Raw genomic sequence first — 6000 nt, forward strand, 5'->3', positions numbered from 1 at the left:
GCCGGGGCAGATTACCAAAAAATGGCTGATATTGGCGTTTGCTGATTACCAATACTGGTATCGGCCCAGCACTAATATAAACGACATAGGAATGGGTTGACAACTATAATTAATCAGATTCCAAAAAAATGTACTTTACAAATATATTACAAAATGCAAAAGGCAATACGTCTGCAATTTTTTGAATAGTAAATGATATTGTCGTGTGATTCTCCGGGTGAACACCACAAGGATCATGGATAGCCAAAGCAAGCTTTAACTCTGTGAGGCGTTGATCGAATGCGGATTTTATATATGCGCGGGAAGAAAGGGGAGGGGAAGCTTACCTGTCACGATCACCGGCAGTCCCAAAGCCTGCAAAGAAATAACTCAAACAGGAACACGGTTTAAAATGTACAGAAAATAACGAAGGGGGTTATTAAATGGAATGCCGGTAATACAAAATAAAATGCGTGATAATAAATAATTTTCCTAAATGGGACGTCCCCCACAAACAGACTTGGAAACAGACGAAAGGGAAGGATAACTGAAAATAATTGTGTGGTGTGTAACTTAGCTCCAATCTCTGGTGGGATCTCGTCAGTCTCCGAAAGGCCCCGGAGGTCCGTGCACGCGAACACGCCTTGGCGCGAAGTCCGTGCGCGGAACCAGGCCTCAAGCGTGCAGGCCCGAGTGTTCGTCCACGCGTCGTTTCTTCTGCCTGGCAAAACTGCAGCTCTCCATTTGTGGCTATTCCTCCTCACGTCAGACGAACAGGGGAACGAGGATACGATGCTGGCCCACAACCGCTTCCGCCAGAACCGAGGTCCAGAAAGTCAAGACAAGGGGGGAGAATTGTCAGCGCTCAACCTTCTTTCACCAAAGTCCGATACCAAAAAAAGGGCAAGATGTCGGTCAGCTCGTTCTTTTATCGGCCGTCTCGTGACGTCATCTGTGCCTCTCCACCAATGGCCACAGGCCATCACTGCTTGCTCAGCTCTCCATCAATCCACACGCAGTCCACATCTGACATCATCAGTCGAACCTTGCCAATCAGCGCTCTGCTTCCTCCTCGTCCTTCCTTCACCAATTAGTGAGTCCCTTCCTACCCCCAGCCTTCCCGTTGGTCAACTCCCGCCCAATCACTGTCCTTCTGGGCATGGCTCTTGGCCTGCCAGAGCTATGTGTGCCTGCCAAGTGGGATTGTCAGCCCTCGTACTTGATGCCTGGCTTCCGGTTGGTTTTTATTATTAAGTGTGGTTTAATGGGCACTTTCTCACTAGTGTCTATGGTGCGGTGCCATGAAGGACAAAGGATAGATCACAGAGGTTTGACTACCAGGGGAATTTACATAATCCCTATAACCAGTTAACAAGCCCCATTCTCGTAATGGGGACGAAGATACACCTTAATCTGACATCCAGGCTAAACAGGTCCTCTACTTATTACATGGTGGTGGTTCTTCTCCGACATCCGTAGCATGTTAATTTATACAAATCTACTTGACTCTACATATCACTACCCCACCGACATAACAATATATTTGACAAATCAAAACAAACCCAATTACAACAAAAATACACTCACAATGACAATGGTTTACGAAGCAATAATCCCAATGACACTGAATGGTTTCAATAATTATTAAAAATTTGTTTCTACATGGGATAAAATAATTAATTATTAAACAATTATTAAAACCAAGGAATACAAGAGAATATAAAGATTTTCTAGGTGATTCATATACCACTTCATTGCTTTTCACGCCAACTGACTGAGGCGAAGTATTTAAAATTGTTGACTTGTTTAAAAATAGTAATTATTTTGGTCTACTTTGTACTAATTTGTTGAAAAGTATTATTTCAAATATTGCATTTCCCCTTGTCCATATATGCAATCTTTCTTTGTTGTCTGGTATCTTTCAATTAGGTATGAAAATTGCAAAAGTCATACCCATTCATAAAAAGATTAACTGTGGCTTATATGTAACAAGCAGAAGTACCCGGCGTTGCCGGGCAGGGGAGGGGGGGGAGGGTAGGGGAGGAGGGGAAGGGGAGGGGAGGGGGAGGGGGGGGGTGAAAGGGAAGGGGATGGGGGGGAGGGGGGAGGGGGATAAGGAGGAGGATTGGGGGGGGAAGGGGAGGGGAGGGGAGGGGGGAGATGGGGGAAGGGGGAGGGGGAAAGGGGAAGGAAGAAGGGGGAAGGGGAGGCAGGAGAGGAAGGGGGTTCATATATATGCTGGTGGGTGAATGTGGTGTTCATCACATTGTTGTGTTCACGCATCATGCATCACGCATCATGCATCATGCACGCATCACGTGCATTCATCAAGTGTGATGCCGATCAGGAAGAAGAAGAAGCCATACTATCAACTTCGTACACTTCCGGAATTGTTTGATTTATTTGTATTCAAATGTCTGGTGATTGTTTTGTATTTATTTATGCGCATGTGTACTTGTATATAACTGTCATTAATTTTAAAAGGCTGCGGCACTATTGAGCGATTTTTTATTTTTAACTCCAAAATAACGAACTTTTTTTCCATTTTTTATTTTTTATTTTTGCCCAAAACACTCCCAGGCACTTGCCGATGAACCTCTGAAAGTTTGATGAAGATCCGTTCAGCCATCTCTGAATAAAACGCGGACACTAAAACTGGACACACACAGACAACTCGGTTTATATATATAGATAATTATCGTCCAATTTTTCTATGTTAAGTTTTTCAAAAGTATTACAGCGTTTTGTTTAGAACAGGCTTTATTTATTTCTTACATTCATGAATTCATAGCAATATGGCTTCCGAAAGTTTTATTCCACCGACCTAGCACTAGCCGATTTATTTGATAACATATCAAATTCCTTGGCTCAAAAAGAATACTGTTGCGGATCTCAAAACGTCGGCCTCCCCCTTACCAAGGGGAGATTAATCCCCTTGTCTTTTTACTAGCTGACGCGATCCGGGGCTATCACGTTCCTTCCAGTCGGTGTTAAATAGGGTTGTAAGCCAAATTAGTCTTATTACCTAAGTACTAACACCGGCCGTGAAGCAAGGAAATAACCCCACCCGAACCACGGTTTCAGTGGACACGCCGAGCGATTAGCGAGCCGGGATTTGGGCCGTTAACAGGTATTAACCCGATTGGAGCGGTTGTGATTGTGCCACGCTTACCCAATTGAGAAATCACTAAGACGGTCGAATTAAGAGGAAAACAGGAAGAACAGGTAATTTATTACACTTTGTACATAATAATAAGAGGAAAAGAAGCAATGTACAGGGAAAAAGAAGAAGCAGATACACAGGGCAGCCTTATACAGTCTTATACTTATCCCCTGGACACGGGCCCGTTCACACTCAGTCACGCTCTCAGACTCACTCACATGAGGTTTGTAGATGGTCGGGTTGAGGGTTCACCAATGGCGTCCACAGCTCGCTCCAGTCCCCGACTCGTACCACGAAGCAGATGGTGATGGTAGATGGCAGGCGAGATTGCCCCGTGTCGGTGGCACGGATCGGACAATTATACTGGGGGGGGATCGGTAAGCTGGCGATTATACTGGCGTACGTAATAGTTGTACCGGCGCCTTTATACGCGCTCCCGGTATAGCTCGGTACAATGCGCCACTTCCACAATGCTTTCCCAATGATGTCACCAAAGCGCCTTTCCCAATCGAGTCCTTGAAACCAGCAATGCAATGCGCTCCCACCAAGTCCAAGTTCCATGCCACTGCCGTATGCACGTGAGTCCTTCTCATATATTGAGTGCCGTTCAGTCCTCTTGGTAAACCGCAATCATGCAAGTCCTCCTCATAACTCAACGAGTGCCTCTCCCTTCTCATAACTTGTCACAGCGCGTCTCTCCTCATAACTCTCTCAAGACTCGAGCGCCTGCCTCTCCCTTCTCATAACTTGTCACAGCATGTCTCTCCTCATAACTGAGGTGGGGGCCTTGCGCAAAGGGTTTTATTGCCACGCCCAGCGAACCCTCTGGAATCTCTAGCCACACCCTGTCAGGCAATGTCGCCTCCACCCTGATTGGTTGTTGGGGGTCTTACCGGCTCCGCCCTTGATGGCTGCCTAACGTGGCCACACCCCCCCCTTGCGCTCCGCCCCCTTTCGGGCCTTACCTCGTGGCATTTGGCTGGTTTGAGCGAGCAACTGGCAGCTAACGCTGCCGGCCCAATGCATAACAAACTGCGAGCATCCTAATGCAAGGGGCAATGGGGTGCAGACTGGATGGGCGCAATGGGGAATGGGGTGCAGACTGGATGGTGTACAATGGAGTCGATTGGAGGGAGGGCTGCAGAATGAACAGGGCCTACTCTTATTTGTTTTACACAACGCAGATGATAACTATTGGAAATGGCCTTATCTCACATATACTAATAAATAACTAACGTTCTAAGGTGACCTACGTGTTGTTTGTGGCCTAACTATGGGGTGCAACCTTTAACCTTTAATGATGTTACCTGTGTGGGTTCTCAAAACCGCAACAATACGTAGTTGGAGTTTTTTGATAATTAAAATTGTGAATTGCCAAAGTTGTCCATTTGGTTTCAAAGAAATAGGTTCTCACTAAGTATACAAAAACTAATCTCATACATTTTAAAGGCTCAAGGCCATTCTCCAATGATTTTAATGGAGAAATTAAAATTGACAATATAAATATTTGGAGGAAAAAGAATACAAAATTTTTAGGTGTCATAATTGAAGACCTCTTAGTTGGGATGAACAAAAAAGTATCAATATGTACAACGTTGCATATGTATATTATATAGGCTTAAATATTATTTATCCACTCAAAATGTATTCACTGTATATAATTATATCCCTTTGCCACACATAGGTTACTCTAATATCGGCTCGGCACACTACAAATCAAAAATTTATGCTCTGCTCCTTTTACAGAAAAAGGTCATATGACTTTGGGCAGGTGCAAGGTATTATGGTAATTCAAACCCATTATTTTTGTTTTATGACACCCCTAAAAATGAAGACATATATATTGCAAAATGCCCTCTTTATGTTTAGATTTATACGAACCAGTTACCAGTCTCGTTTAATCAAATGTTTCAATTGAATTCTGCCATTCATAATTCCCCTCCAAGAAATTCTTCAAACGTACGCTTGTTTAATCCCATAACTGCCTTGGCACACAAGTCAATTACGACACACTGGCCTGATACAGCATATGGAACTCAATACCCTTTGACATATGAACCTCCCCAACAAATACTACATTTAATTTTAGATTCAAGAAAGATATTTTGAGAAAGTGCTCTTGTGAATTTACAAGTGGTGATTGTATTACAATCGACTTGCATACCTCTCATTCACTTCTTAATGTATAATACTGTTAACTCCCTTCATACAATGTACTCCAATCTTTACTTCTGCAGTCTAATGTTCTCTTTTAATCGAATGGCATTCTATGCATACATGAATTAACGTTGCATTCAATGGTGCACATGTTGATATACAATGTATGACAATTCAGTTTTCACTATATTTGTAGGCTTGTTGACATATATATATATGTATGTATGTACATATATATGTGTGTATATGTATAAATAAATAAATAAATAAATAAATATATATATATATATATGTACATATATATGTGTGTATATGTATAAATAAATAAATATATATATATATATATATGTACATATATATGTGTGTATATGTATAAATAAATATATATATATATATATATATATATATATGTATATATATATATATATATATATATATATATATATATATATATATATGTATATGTGTGTATATGTATATATATATGTATATGTATATGTGTGTATATATATATATATATATATATATATATATATATATATATATATATATATATATATATATATATATATATATATATATACATACACATATGTGTCACGCTACCAGATTCTTGTACCAGATGCTCAAATTATGGATTTCGAGTTATACCTGCAGCGTTAAAGTACCAACCCTGTACCTCCATAAAATAGCAGGGTTGG

The sequence above is a fragment of the Myxine glutinosa genome, chromosome 9 (genome assembly GCF_964187855.1).
Source record: "Myxine glutinosa chromosome 9, kmMyxGlut1.1, whole genome shotgun sequence".
Classification (NCBI taxonomy): Eukaryota; Metazoa; Chordata; class Myxini; order Myxiniformes; family Myxinidae; genus Myxine; species Myxine glutinosa.